The sequence below is a fragment of the Melanerpes formicivorus genome, unplaced genomic scaffold (assembly GCF_026170545.1).
Source record: "Melanerpes formicivorus ecotype bairdi unplaced genomic scaffold, bMelFor1.0.p_v2 SCAF_18, whole genome shotgun sequence".
Taxonomy (NCBI): Eukaryota; Metazoa; Chordata; class Aves; order Piciformes; family Picidae; genus Melanerpes; species Melanerpes formicivorus.
Window position 1 is genome coordinate 5,706,764 of NW_027142370.1, and position 15,017 is coordinate 5,721,780.

Genomic DNA, 15,017 nt, shown 5'->3' on the forward strand with positions numbered 1-15,017 from the left:
ACCAGCTAATCATCCCCAGGCATAACTCTGTTTCTGCCCCAGGGATCTGGCTTTCCCCCAAGGAAGTAACAAGCCATGGGGCAGTGCACTTGCAGCCCTCTGCAGGGACCATGTCAGTTCTGCCCCAGCCCTTTTCAGCCACAACACAGCTTTGTAGGCTGTCCAAGCCTTGGAGCCCTGAGTTTTACTGCAGCCTAGTGCAATTGTGTCTCACAACCAGAGGCTTCACTGAGTACTGCATATGCATTCACAGACATTTATGTAGGTGTTAAGAAAACAGCTCACAAACTGAGGGTCCCAGATCTGCAGTTGTGTATGTGAAAGTGGAAGCTTGGCTGGGACCCCAGAAAGCAAAACACAAACAGAAAGGTATGGGAATTGTTGGATGAAGCCTATGTCATGATCTAGCATATCAAAACCTTTCAAATACTTTTCTTTCCTCCTCCCCCCCCTCTTTTTGGCCCCAGTACAAGTAGAGACTCTTATATGTAATTTGAAGTCTTATATTTCTCATTTATCTTTCAAACAGCCCCCAGAAGATTGGTTGGGTTGTTCTGCCAATGGGCTGGGAGTGCTTCTTTGCTGGCATGACACTGCCCAGTTACCTCTGAGACCCTGAGAAAGTAGGTCCCTTTGTGTGATGTGGCAGACTCCATTCAACTCCCTTGAACAGACTTTGCCTTGAAACTGATTTTATGCACAGCTTCAAAAAAAAACTTGGACATCACAAGGACATACAGCTCAGTATCTGCTGTTTCCAGTATCAGCTCATGAGGCTTTTATGACCCCCACACTCAGTGACTTTATGAGAGATGCAACATATGCACAGTCAATAGTAACCACAAGGCTCAGTTTTGCTATTTCATGTAAAGGCTGGGCAAGAAGGACTGAAATGTGTGAACTACAAAGTGTATTTCCCAGTATGGTAAGCTTTCACTACCTTTAGGAGGTTCATCGGGAGATAAACCATGCCATTGTTCAGCTCCATGGAGGCACAGTGCTACATAAAGTGCACTTACACTATCTCTGTGATTAGCCTGGGGCCACAAGTACTCAAGTACTTTTGGCAGAGATGTTGAGTTGCCCTCAGTCAGTTTGGACCATAGTGACTCAATCGATCTGTGCATGATGGAGGCAAGCTGCAGGACTACTTCAGGGGCGCACACCATGGTCTCCAGTACTCCAAGAGGATATTTTTGTGGAGATGCAGCATCAGAACAGAACCCCAGAAGTAATTTGGGTTGGAAGTTCACCAGCAGCTCTCTCTGCAGTCCATGCCATGATGACTCTATCATTCTGGGCCTACAGCATATCTAACTTGCATTGCTCCCAAGAGCAAGGAGCTGACTTAGTAATTACAGTCCAGAAGGATTTTGCATCCCTTAGCCCAGGTAATTACAAACTCTCAGCTATTGCAATATCTGATTGCTCAATCATTTGATTACACATATCTGGCACAGAAGGCAGAAAAAGAATATCTCATTTTACAGATGTGAACCTAGGGCACAAGGATGACATTATTTGCCAGACATCACAGTCTGTGCAGAGTAAGAAATCCAAGTGGTCACCTCTTAAGGCTGGCACTGCTGTTAGCTCTCTGTGCATTCCTGCTGTTAGTTAGCTATTAGTTATTAATAGCCACCCAGCTATTACAGACAATTCTTCTGAGGCAAGGGACAAAGTATCACAGCACCTGTGAGAGGCTAGCGATGTACTGGGTTCCAGTGCTGAAGCTGACAGCTGGGGAGAATTAAGAAGTGCTAACACTGCTGCTGGACATATGCTGGGCATCTGTGCTAGGGATCATCAGATGAATGATTCTCCTTAAAGCACAGCCTTTCTGACAGTTGGGAATGGGATCCAAATCAGTAAAACCTGGTTTTGAAACCCAGGAAAGGTCCCCATGATCTCCACTGCTGTCAGCAAGAATTCGTGTTACAATGATCAAAAACTACAGGAAGGTGAGCATTGCTGTAGCTTGTTTCAGTTCAGGCCTGGAAAAATATACTGAAGACATCTGGAATAAATCTTTGTTTTGAAATTCTGTTCATACATAAGGAAGGCCTGGGAAGAGTTGAAAGACAAGATAGTCTCGTGTTAAAAGGCAAGAGTGAAAATCCAAATGTTTAAACAGGTGGCTCTCATGTCCCTCACACTTCAATTCTCACATTTCTCTTTTGATGAGAAGCACTGTTTTATACATGGTCCCACCTATGTATCTATATATACACATATCCATATCCATATCCATATATATATATATGTATGTATAAAAGGCACATAGAACAATGTGCCATAGAATCATAGAATCAGTCAGGGTTGGAAGAGACCACAAGGATCATCTAGTTACAACCCCCCTGCCATGGGCAGGGACACCCCACACTAGATCAGCCTGGCCAGAGCCTCATCCAGCCTGGGCTTAAACACCTCCAGGGACAGGGCCCCAACCACCTCCCTGGACAACCCATTCCAGGGTTTCACCACTCTCATGGTGAAGAACCTCCTCCTCACCTCCAGCCTGAATCTCCCCACCTCCAGCTTCATTCTATTCCCCTTAGTCCTATCACTACCTGTGATCCTGAGCAGTCCCTCCCCAGCCTTCTTGTAGGCCCCTTCAGATACTGGAAGGCCACAATTAGGTCACCTCGGAGCCTTCTTTTCTCCAGACTGAGCAGCCCAAACTCTCTCAGTCTGTCCTCATAGGAGAGGTGCTCCAGCCCTCTGATCATCCTTGTGGCCCTGCTCTGGACACCTTCCAGCACCTCCAGATCCCTCTTGCAATAGGGGCTCCACAACTGGACGCAGTACTCCTGGTGGTGTCTCACCAGAGCTGAGTAGAGGGGGAGAATCACCTCCCTTGCCCTGCTGGCCACACTTCTCCTGATGCAGCCCAGGATCTGGTTGGCTTTCTGGGCTGCAAGTGCACATTAAGAGCTCCTGGTGAGCTTCTCGTCCACCAGCACCCCCAAGTCTCTCTCCTCAGGGCTGCTGCTTTCCAGCCAGTCCCTGCCCAGCCTGTATCACTTCTGAGGAAAACAAAACGAGTATAGCACAGGTCACAGATTTTTGCTAGATTGATGCTTCCTCTTGGAATGATCCAGTTTAGCACTCTCTATGTGGATGTCTAATACTGCCAACCCCTGTGCTGGACACTTTGCTGCATATCTGCTCAGACTTGCCAAGCCAGCCAAATTAGAACTGCAGCAATATCTCACCTAAGGTGAGATGCTATCTGCACTTGTTTGAGTGGTCTCAGCTAGTACAGACACTAGTAAATAAGGGGCAAGAATTCCAAAGCTGCAAATTCCTGTTCATGCCTCAAAGTGTACATTCAAAAGGAAGAATTGTGACTTTTTAATGTGCAACTTATTTTAATGTGTCATTTATGTACATACAAAGAAAGCCTCCTTTCCAAACCTGCAGCGTGTAATATCTTGCCCATATAACTTCCCAGTCTTGACACCTGAATGATCAGATGCTGGACTGATCTAAATCACTGATTGCAAAGGCAGAATAATTCATTCACACCAGCTGAAGTTTTGGCTCAGAAATGTTCAATATCACATATATTCCCTTTCTAGTCATGAGGGTGCCACTGGAAGAAGACTGGGGACCTGACAGCTATCATGGCTTTATATTCACATCAAAGCTTATCCTTAGGCCTTTTAACATACCCCATGGGGGCTGAGCATTTGTTTTTGAATGCTTCACTGAGCTGTATAATTTAGGAACATCAACAACACATACCATTAAAACCCGTCAAAAGCAAATTTCAAGCCCAGATACAAATGTCTGCAGCACTTTGAGGAGCTGTGTGATCTTCCATTTGAGGCTCAGAATGGATTTTGTAATAAACTGCCTTACCTCTTAGGGATCAGATGACACAGACGAAGTCTGGAGATGCTTTAAGGCAAGGTCATACTCTCTCTTTCACTGTGGGGTGTATCTTCAGCCAAAAGCTGTTGTTCCAGTTGTTTTCAGCTTTCTCCTCAAAAATCACTGGTTTCCCAGATAGCTTTATGGATGTTTCATAGTTTCATAGTTTCATAGTTTCATTCAGGGTTGGAAGGGACCACAAGGATCATCTAGTTCCAACCCCCCTGCCATGGGCAGGGACACCCCACACTAGATCAGGCTGGTCAGAGCCTCATCCAGCCTGCGCTTAAACACCCCCAGGGACAGGGCCTCGACCACCTCCCTGGACAACCCATTCCAGGGCTTCACCACTCTCATGGGGAAGAACTTCCTCCTCACATCTAGCCTGAATCTCCCCACCTCCAGCTTCATTCCATTCCCCCTAGTCCTATCACTACCTGACATCCTGAGAAGTCCTTCCCCAGCCTTCCTGTAGGCCCCCTTCAGATACTGGAAGGCCACAATGAGGTCACCTCAGAGCCTTCTCTTCTGCAGACTGAACAGCCCTAACTCCTTCAGTCTGCCATGTTGTGTATGTAGTAGCTAGAGCAGAGCACTGAGGTCTCTGATTCCTGCTCTTAGTGCTGCTGTTGACCCTAATCCTGCTTTTCTTCTGTTTTTCTTCTGCTCTTCTGTTCTCATTTTCAGTTGTTCCTTTAGTCTACCTGACATTTGTGCTTGATGGAGAGCTTTTAGTAATCTCAGCACATTGTCTAATCCTACCATTTAACAGAAATAAGGGAGGAGAAGGATTTCTTGGCTGCTCCAGCCAGGATAAAAGGAGCATGGATCATCACAACAGCACGACAGAGCCTTTCACAGACACCCAAGGCCCAAGAGACCTCCAGGGGCAGCTTCAAAATTCTGCCCTTCTGCAGATCTGGGCCAGCATTGCTGCCCTGTCTCCAGGAGCTGTTAAGATCTCTTGAAGTCAACTGCATTGCTGTTACTTCAGAGGTATCTGTGCACTGCAGATGTGCTGTGGCTAGGTACCAAACTGCCTGAGGAAGAGCCTGTCAAAGGAACAATAACACAACCTGCAAGCAGTAGGAAGTGATGGTCTGAAAGAGGTGTCAGAAATAGGGCACAGCTGGCTGGACAGCTCAATGTATGTGCATAAAATCACAGTGGGATTTTTCAGTGGGAAAAGACCCTTAAGATCATCCAGGCCAGTAACTTTCTAACTCTTCTAAGCCTAGTGCTAAACTGTGTCCCTCAGCACCATTGTCTGTACCTTTTAAACTCCTCCAGGGGTCGGTGTTCAAGCACCTCCCTGTGGAGCCTCTTGAGAACCCTCTCAGTGAAGAAGTTTTTTCTAATATCCAACCAAAAGCTCCCCTGGTGCAACTTGAAATTATTTTCTTTCATTTCTATCACTTGTTACCAGGGAAGAGAGACCAGTCCCCACCTTGACTCCTTTCAGGGACTTATACAGAGCAATGCATCAAGAATAGTGCATCAAGAACAGTGTGGCCAGCAGGAGCAGGGAAGTCATTGTGCCCCTGTGCTCAGCACTGGTTAGGCCACACCTTGAGTACTGTGTCCAGTTCTGGGCCCCTCCCTCAATTTAAGAAGGACATTGAGACTCTTGAAGGTGTCCAGAGAAAGGCAAAGAGGCTGGGGAGAAGCTTCAAGCACAAGCCCTACAATGAGAGGCTGAGGGTTGTTCAGCCTGGAGAAGAGGAGGCTCAGGGGAGACCTTATTGCTCTCTACAACTGAAAGGAGGTTGTAGCCAGGTGGGAGTTGGCCTTTTCTCCCAGGCACCCAGCACCAGAACAAGAGGATACAGTCTCAAGCTGCACCAGGGGAAGTTTAGGCTGGAGGTGAGGAGAAAGTTCTTCACCGAGCGACTCATTCGTCATTGGAATGTGCTGCCCAGGGAGGTGGTGGAGTCACCATCCCTGCAGGTGTTCAAGAGGGAATTGGATGTGGCACTTGGTGCCATGGTTTAGTGGTCATGAGGTGTTGGGTGACAGGTTGGACTTGATGATCTTTGAGGTCTCTTCCAACCTTACTGATTCTATGATTCTATGATTCTATTCTATGATAGGGTCTCCCCTCAGCCTCCTTTTCTCCAGACTAAACAACCCCAGTTCCCTCAGCCATTCCTATTAAGACCTGTTCTCCTGTGCATGTGAAGCTTTGAGGTTAACTGTGGCCTCCAGCACTGACATGACCCAATCATTTTCTCAGTCATGTCTGAAATTGATTTGGACTCCAGTCCCTTCCCTTCCCTTCCCTTCTGCACCTGCAGCCGTTTAGTTGAGCGACTTAAACACAGTTCCTGCAAAAGCTCTCTGCATGGCCCTGCCTGTAGCATTGAGCATGGCCTCACCCATGCTCCACGTTGTGCTCAGCATTCACTCTCAGGAAGCCAGGGTGGAATAACATCTTCAAAAGTGAGGTGGTGTGTGCTGGAGCTGCCACCCAGGCCTGCCTTCAGCACCTCTGCAGCAGAGGGCTGCAATGTTTGTTACGAATAGATAATGTTCTGAGCCCCAAACAGGTAATTATTAGAGGTGCAGGTGAGTGGAAGCAGTGCCAGCCACTTCTGGCCAGAGGAACAGGGACATGTCCTGTTGCCTCAGGTTGAAAAGCTTTTGGATATTCAGAGCCAGCGAAAATTAGAGGGAGGAGAATGCTGGTAATGTTGTCTGACACATATTTGCTTCATTCATGGACAAATTAACCTTAATTATCCAAATGTTAAATCAGCTTTAAGTGGAAGGGCCCCTCCTCACCCCCCACCACTGCATATTTGAGGGATTAAGTTGTTTGATTTTAGTGATAAATTAGAAACATCTGCTTCCGCCGACACGCTGGAGAGGAGGCACACACAGCCAGGCAGCCAGCACTGGGCGGGATTTGGTACCAGGGCATGGTCCTGCTGACCTCTGGCCATGGGGACTGGAAGGATCAGGCCCTCCCCCTTCTGCATGAGGGCTCAGAGGGGCAGTGAAGCTGCATGGCTTCTCCTGGGCTTGCTCAGGATGGATTCTGGAGAGGTCAGAGCAGTGGCAAGCATCTCCAGCAGCGTGCACTCAAGCAGAGCCTTCCTTTTAAGGGTGTCTTGGCAGTTCTTCTGTGCAAGCAAAACTCTTTCTGCTGTGGGATCATCAGGTCTTAATGTCAAGGAATCCAAACCTTGTGCCAGAGTCACTACAGAGGTTGCTCAGGCTTGAGCAATGATGGCAGTAAGTGGTGCAGCCACGCATTCTGATGAAGAAAATGTTGCTAACTGAGGAAACTGAGATTTTCCCAACCCTGGTGACATAACTTCCCGACTGCCAAGACAGGTTGGAAACAGTCATGAGATACACCATGTCAAAAAGCACTTCACACAGGCTTTCATCTCCTGTAGCATGTAGGGAAACAACTCTGCTGACTACAAGCCATCATCTGAAGGAGCAGAAAGCTGGGGCTAAATCCTGCCAGGAGCAGCAATCCAAATACACTTTGTGCATCCATGGAGCTGCACAGATGTCAGATGTGGTCTGTTCACTCCCCTGCAGCCTCCCCTGAAGGGAACCCTGAGGGTTGTTTTGACTGCAGAGTGGCCTGGATATCACTGGAGGGTTTTAATGTGTGTCCTGTTGGGCTGCAGAAGCAGATGTTTTGCATACACCACTCAGATTTGTATTTATTTTCAGTCTTTGGCAATCAAAACTCTGACAACATGCCTGACCTGCAAGGGCCGAGCATGCCTGCAGAAAGGGAGGAATCAAGATGAGGGGCAAATTTCAATGGTTCTAGTTCCCAAGGTGTCTTCTTTTTCTGCCTGAATATTTTCTCTAGCTGTGTTTGAGGATCACATGTATTTACTCAAGACTTTCCAGTGATCTATTTGATCTATCAGAGCAAGGGACCCAGCTGTGACATGTATTTCTGTCCCAGAAACCAGGACTGAGGTGTGAGAGTTTGCAGGGAGCCATCCTAGGCAATCCTGCAGAGGAAATTCTCAAGCTGAAGGCAACCTCTGATGCAGCCTCAGCCTCCAAAATCCCATTCCAATGTAAAGCAGCACAACCCAGCTGTCAAACTTTAAATGCAGTGAAATGCAGCCCTACTAGAGAAACTAGAAAATGCCCACCACACATCCGTGGAGCTGAGTGTGAAGGAAAGCCCTCCTGAGATCTGGGGGCCTGGGTAGAGAGGATCTGCTCTCTCTGGGGGTGCAGAAGAAAGGGGAGAATCAGAATCAACAAGGTTGGAAAGGACCCCAAAGATCATCAAGTCCAACCTGCCACCCAACACCTCATGACTACTAAACCATGGCACCAAGTGCCACATCCCATCCCCTCTTGAACACCTCCAGGGACGGTGACTCCACCACCTCCCTGGGCAGCACATTCCAATGGCTGACAACTCTCTCTGAGAAGTAGCAGGACAACCTGTTCGACAGCAGCTGTGACTGCTGGCACTGTCCATCCTGCTTAAGCTGCTTCCTTCTTCCTGACTGCTCATTTTACTTCATCTTTCTACTCCCAGAAAGGACACTTGGATATATGATGAAGCTGCTGCTGAAGCTGCTGCTGCTGAAGTTGAATGAGGAAAGAGATTCTTTTTCTTTCTATTTTGTTTTTTTCTTGTCCTTTTATCCAAGCTGAGAAGAGAGGTCAAAATTCCCTTCTTCCAGGAGAGGAGCAGGAGCTGTGATCTAGACTCCAGGTCTTTATGTAAACTACTTTGCTGGAGTTTAGACCATCCTGCTTCCACACCCAAAATAATTACCTCTCCCTGGAATAATTGCTCCCTGCCCCACCTCGAAGCTGTTGCTCAGGGGTCATCTGCAAACATGTATCACCACTTCCTATCAGGAATATCTGCACTAAATAACAGAAGCAGCAACTGAAGAGAGGAAAAAGCAGCCTTGGTCTTTCTCCAGCCACTGGTAAATCAGCTCTCAAGAAGCTGGAGAGTCTTTTCCCATAATCATTTGAGGAGGGGCTGCAGGATGGCTCATCGACTGCTGTCAGTTCAGGGCCGAATGGCTGCCAGCAGGGCCCATCCAGAAACCCACTGTGAGGAGTTTGTAAAGGGGGAGCTCAAGGGGTAGTCAGGACATGTCAGGACAGTGGAAGGATTATGAGAAGGAGGATACCAGACTAGTAACTTAAAAGAGGAAGAGTGTAGAGGAACTAAAGAGAAGTTGGAGACAAGTAAAAATATGTTGGACTCGGATGGTTGCTAACACAGAGCTATGACCAAAAGTGTTCTCAGGTTTTGGAACCTCAAAAGAACAGGCTCTGGAAGGCAACTTTCAGAGCACATCCATGCAGAGCTGAAGCTCATAAAGACTCAAAGGAGCCAACTGGTCTGTAAAATAAATACCAACATGATGTCTAGAATACGCAAAGGATGCAAAGAGTAACTGAAGTGTTTCCCAGCTAAGTCCCAAAAGAGTCACTTCCATTGTTTAGTGAAAAAGGACTGGAAACAGCAGTCTGGGATGTGCTAGGGGGGTGGGCTCCATCCCCAGGTGTGCTGAAATGCAGCAGGCAAGCCCTGTACAGGAACATCAGTGTGGGGCTAGCGATGCTGGCATTACATCAAGTTTTTATGGACTGCTGAAAAGGGAAAAGACTTTTGGTCCTGAGTCGTAAGTGCTAGTGAGAATAGCAGACGCGTGTTCCAGCACAGGAACATCTCCCTCCAAGAAAAGGGAGAGTTTTCCTGGACAAATCCAGAAAAAAATATATAAATCAGACTTATTTTTTTTCCAAAGGTTTGGGGTTGTTATTATAAAGGGGGAGGTCCCTTTCTCAGCAGCTCACAGATCAGATTTCCCCTGCGCTGCAGTGATGGGAATTCCGCACTGGCCTGGACCCAGCCACAAGGCCCTTCGGACCAATGGAAAGAGGTGGGGTGAGCAGGCTGGACACACACCTCTTCAGCTCTGCCCTTCAAGCCCTCCTTGTTTTTTTTATAGCATTGTCACTCCCTGTTTTTATTGCACATTTCTAAAGCTGTGTTTCAGGTCCCACCTCAGTTATTAATACCTCCTCCACTCTCGTCTTTCGCCCAAAAGAAAAATATCTTCATTGAAAGAATGTAGTAAAACCTGCAGGAAATAACCCAGAGTGCACGCACCCATCCCCTTACTGAACAGTTCCTCTCCTTCCCCAGCTTCAACCTCAGACTCTTGCCAGATGTTCCTGTTTGTTGCAGGGTGTCTTGCTTTGTGTTTGGGGTCTCTCCAAAGGAGGAGGTAAGAGTAAGGAGGAGGTAAGTAGGCTGAGCGGCCTGATGGAGTCCAGAGTCAACTACCTCCATTAAAACTTCTTTGAGATTTGGCCTCCACTTCTGTAGGCAGCACCTCATTTGGGTCTGAGAGATGCAATACACAGATGAGCAAGGCAAATCCGGTATATAGACTGAAGATAAGCCAATACATTCAAGCCAGCATAACATATGGACTCTCACATCTCTCAGCCTAGGAAAAGTTGCTCCCTACAGATTTCTTCTAGGTTTTCCAAGACTAAAGGAAACAGCCCAGGCAGTGAGACTTTTCCCCTCTTTCCCTCTGGATCACTTTATAACTGTCTACCTCTAACTGCCAGGATATTTTTCCCATTAGGCACATTGTATTCTTCCACTTCAAAAAATGGTCCCCACTATCTTCTGCAATAAGAACTGCTTTTATATCGAGCAGCTCTGTCCTTCCTAAGGCATACACCTCACAAAAATATGTGGACTGGTCCTGAGTCCCTCCTCTGCCCAAGAGGTGCAAATTATCTTGGAAGACTTGAGTCAGGTCCTCTGTAGTTCTTCTTTCACTGCTTTGAGCTTTCCCGTTTGCATTCAACATTAGCTGAGTCTTGGCATGGTGTCAGGTGAAGCTAGACACCTGGGAACACACTCACACTGCTTTTGCAAGATGCAAAGTGAATCCTGATTTTTGAGGAACCCAAATAATTTATTTCACCCTTGGGAAATCAGAGTAATCTAAATTTCTTCTTCAGCCCACCAGAGGAGCTACACTACTGATCTGCCCCTTTTCCTGCAGACAGCCTGTGAGCAGAAATGAACACCTTTTGCTGACAGTTGCAGTCCAATGCCTGTAACTAAAATGTAAATCTGGCCAGTAATTATCTCACTTGCAGCCTTTATTTTTCCAGGTATGATCACAAAGACAAGGCTTCAAACCCTCTAGGTTTCCCTGCCAAGAAAATCACATAATTATTTTGCTGTCCTTTTGACTAAGAAAGAATCCACTTTTGCAGATAATATGGAACTTGACCTGCCTTGTATCTCTGACAAGCAGCCCCTAGGAGTCAGAAAGCTGTAGTTTTTTCTTGGATGCCTATTATTTGTATACAAGCTTGCAGTCTTATGATTCTGATTCCCCTGGGAGGTTAAGTTTTCCTAGTCAATCTGAATTGCCATTTCGTCATCTGCAAGGTGTGCTTTGGGTAAGATGGATGTTATTTGATCACGCAATGACAATAAGCATAATGTTGCTCCAGCAACTGTCTAAGGACTCTGAAATTAGGCTTACCAGTGCATGGGACAGACCTCTAATGGACAAGTCATGGAGAATCAAAAATTCATAGATCATGGCGTGGTTTGGGCTGGAAGGACCCTAAAGATCATCATTATCACAGTTGTTCAGTGTTGAATTAGAATTAACCAGGTTGGAAAAGACCTTTGAGATCATCAACTTATCACCCAACACCATCTAATCAACTAAAGCATAGCACCAAGTGCCCCATCCAATTAATGGGACAAAGGACCTTCCACTGCAGGCACTCAAATCCAGCCTTCAGGGCACTGCTCATATATGGTTTCCATCTATTTCTCACCTTGCCACCATGACTGACATCACCACAGTGAAGTGTAGAGACGATGGAGGGATGGAGCAATACAAACACTCTATTCTTTGTTTGCATCATTCCCTGTTATTGATGTTGGGCCAGAAGCAGTTCCTGTGGCTGAGAGACTCCATTTCAGAAACAATCCTGTCTCCTGTGTCATTAAGCAATAAGGAGTGAGCCCACCCTCCACCACCTCCACTCTGTCAGACCAGTGGAGTATTGTGCAGAAAGGACAAAGAATAGGCAACCACTAAGAGAAAGGAATACACTTCCCAATCCCCATGCCATGTAATCCTCACCCAGGTGACACCTGATGGAGATGTCCCTCGCTCTACCTTTCCAGAGCACAGTGAGGTTGGTGTTGGGGAGCTTCCCAATCTCAAATGCATTACTGAGGCAAAGCATGGCCCATGGGGACACAGCACCAGGAAGAGTGACAGCCCTGAACTCCCATCAGGGGCAATCTGCTCCAGTAGCACAGCTGAAGTGGTCACAAGCCAGGGAAAAAAGGGAGCAGGCACTATAGGAAGCGGAGATTTTCTGCCTCTTTAATGCAGCACGCTGTCTAACATGGTAGCTGTGCTATTTCTGAAGCAGGTTGCCGCTAGCGGATTTCCAGAGCTTGTGCAGCTTCGAGGGCTGTGGGTAACGCTGTGCTCACACCCATGTTTTCCCAAAACTTCAGCCTGGAGAGCTAAATCATTTCCTTGAAAGCCAGTGGGATAGAGAGATGAGCCACCATGGTGAGTATCAGGTTTTGGGCAGCTGGCATGCAGGCAAGCCTCGCCTCAGCCTCGCCTGGGCAATGGTAAGCAGAGAACCAGGGGAAGAAAGGGATCAAGAAGCTGCTAATCCATTTAGAATCTCACCTACCCAGCCCAAGCTTGTGTTTAATCACTTAACACTCCGCATTTCATTTCTGTTTGACAACACACATTCTCTCCCCACCCTGCAGGCAGGCGTGAAGCATACTGCTGGTAGCAGTGGAAGCACAGAAAGTTAAATGATCTTGAAGAAACCCCCCAAGCAAACAGGAGCAGCCCCCCCCAACAAAACAACAGATGGCCGTGTTTGTGAGAGCTTCATAAGTTAAATGATGGAGCTTGCATTTGCAACAGCACAACCCTGAAGCAAAATGATTTATTTGGTACTTACAGAGTTATTATTATTGTTATTATTATTATTATTATTATTATTATTATTATTATTATTATTATTATTATTATTATTATTATTATCAAAACAAGTTTCTATGAAACCATAGCAACAAAAGTTAAAGTAAAGATCTGGACTGGTGTTGGAATCATTCACGAGGGACAACAACAATAATCTCTGGTCTGGGTTGATGGAATGTGAGATTACAGCTCAATAGAGAGAAATGTTTTAAAATAGTTGAGGCAATTCAATCACCCTGTGAAAAGCAGACATTAAAAATATATATATTTCCCTCCCCCCTCCCGAAAATTGTGGCCTTAATTTCTTTCTTTTTAAAACCAAATCTGTCTGGCAACTTTCTGATAGGAATGTTATGTGCATACACGTCCAAGTCGATTACTCCTCTCTTGCAAGACAAGATACAGAAGCAGATTTCGCTGCAGCCTTACCACAGACAGCTTCTAACAGAAACGATTTCTAACAAGCACCCCACCAAAAGCAGACAAAACAAATCTGCATTCCCCTGAAAGGTTTCTCTCCTGTGCACACTTCAGAGCGGTCAGAACAGGGCAGCAGAATCAGTTGCAGCTTACCTTCACGCTCGAGCAGATGACATGGGGGTGTTCAGGGAAACAAGGTGCTCAGTCTGGGTGGTGTAAGAGTTGTAAATCCCAGCCAACAGGTAATTGTTGCTGATTCAGAGTCCTTCCAACCAAGTCAGACGCCGTGAGGACAAATCCTGCACTTTGTGAAAACTTATTTGAAGCTTGATGCTCTTGTATTGAGTTTTGTAACTGTCTGTCTCAGCTAAATAAGCTCCCACTCCTTTCCTCGGCCACTTGCCAAGCTTGGTAATTTAAAGCAACTGTGAGCTTGCTGTAAAACTCCTGCTGGAAGGAGCTCGATGTACACCATGGAGCAAGGAGCAAGCGTGTGCTCCAGGCTGAAGTGGTGTGACAGAGTCCTAACAGGACCTGGGGCATAGCCTCCCCGTGGTAACATTATATCATCTCTGGAAAGCATGATAGGCTAAGTTGTCTCCTTCCCAGTAAAGACACAGGGAAGAGGAAAAACTCGTGCTTCTTCTGGCATGTAGTCCCCTCAGTGTGGGATTTGGGAGGAGCAGCATCTGCCTCAAAGTGGAGGAAGAAGTAGCAGTCTCAAATGCATAAAGTGCTCAACTCCCAGAGGAGGCTGGTCACTAAACTTGGCCAAAAAATTTACAGACACTAATCTTTCGTCTGAGGATTGGAGGACAGGTCCAGGGACTTTCTCCTGGGCTTCCTCCACTAGTGCAATGCAGGGTGCCCCTCCTCTCATGGGGTGGTTGGGACACTCAAGCTGAGATGATTCAGTTTCTGTAGTCTAATATTGACTTTGTGATGAGGCATTAGGTTTATCTTTTAGGTACTGGCACCTCTGGTGACTTGTTTCTTCATGCCTGTGGGAATTAAGCAGCACTTTTAAAGATTCTCCAGAGAGTGTTGCTCTGGTTCTCTCAGCTGATCTCATTCTGCTTCTGTTTATGGAAGCGTGAGATGGTGCTTCCTCCTCCTGATGATTCTCTCTTGGTAAGCAAGAAATGTTTCCTTCCCCCATGTTTCCTAGGGGCCTGTGGAGAAGACTGGCCAGAATGATGAACCTAGGCTCTCTTCCTGATTATATCTAACTCTGAACCGAGCCTTCCTCACTTCCATTTGCTTACCTACCTCATAGGAATGCAACTAAGGACTAAATAGCTCTTGACAAAGCAGTAAATAATATCAATCACAGTGGTATTATAGCCAAAATAAATAAAATCAAATACTTTTTTCTGAGACCACCTGAAGAGTTTCCCACAGTCCACAATGGCCAGTAAGTCACCAGCTGGCAGTTCAGCTCTTATGTTACAGAGAGGGAGTCATAAGGAGGAAGATGCAGTTAAAGCCTTGTCAGAAGGAAAGGGAAGTGAGCTCTGATATGACAAGTCTTAAAAGGAAGGAGCTGAGCCCATTACATTTTCTTACTGGGCCTTCAAGATTAGAGGTGGGACACAAGAGTGAAAGTAGAGGAGAAACTGCAAAGTGCTCTGCAAGCCTTGGAGGTTTCAGTGTTCAACAGAAAACAGAGTTTCAATTTTTTTTTGCAAGGGA

At 46.5% G+C, this 15,017-nt stretch overlaps 1 protein-coding gene across 2 annotated transcripts in view; it reads right to left on the reverse strand.

Annotated features, from left to right (window-relative positions):
* The window catches only part of C1QTNF7 (C1q and TNF related 7), a 46,121-nt gene extending 32,308 nt beyond the window's left edge, over nucleotides 1-13,813 (reverse strand). For both annotated transcript variants that reach the window (XM_068149709.1, XM_068149707.1), the window contains exon 1: nucleotides 13,479-13,813. The gene's annotated coding sequence lies outside the window, so the exon portion shown is untranslated. The remainder of the gene's footprint in view (nucleotides 1-13,478) is intronic.
* Nucleotides 13,814-15,017: the final 1,204 nt, after the last annotated feature.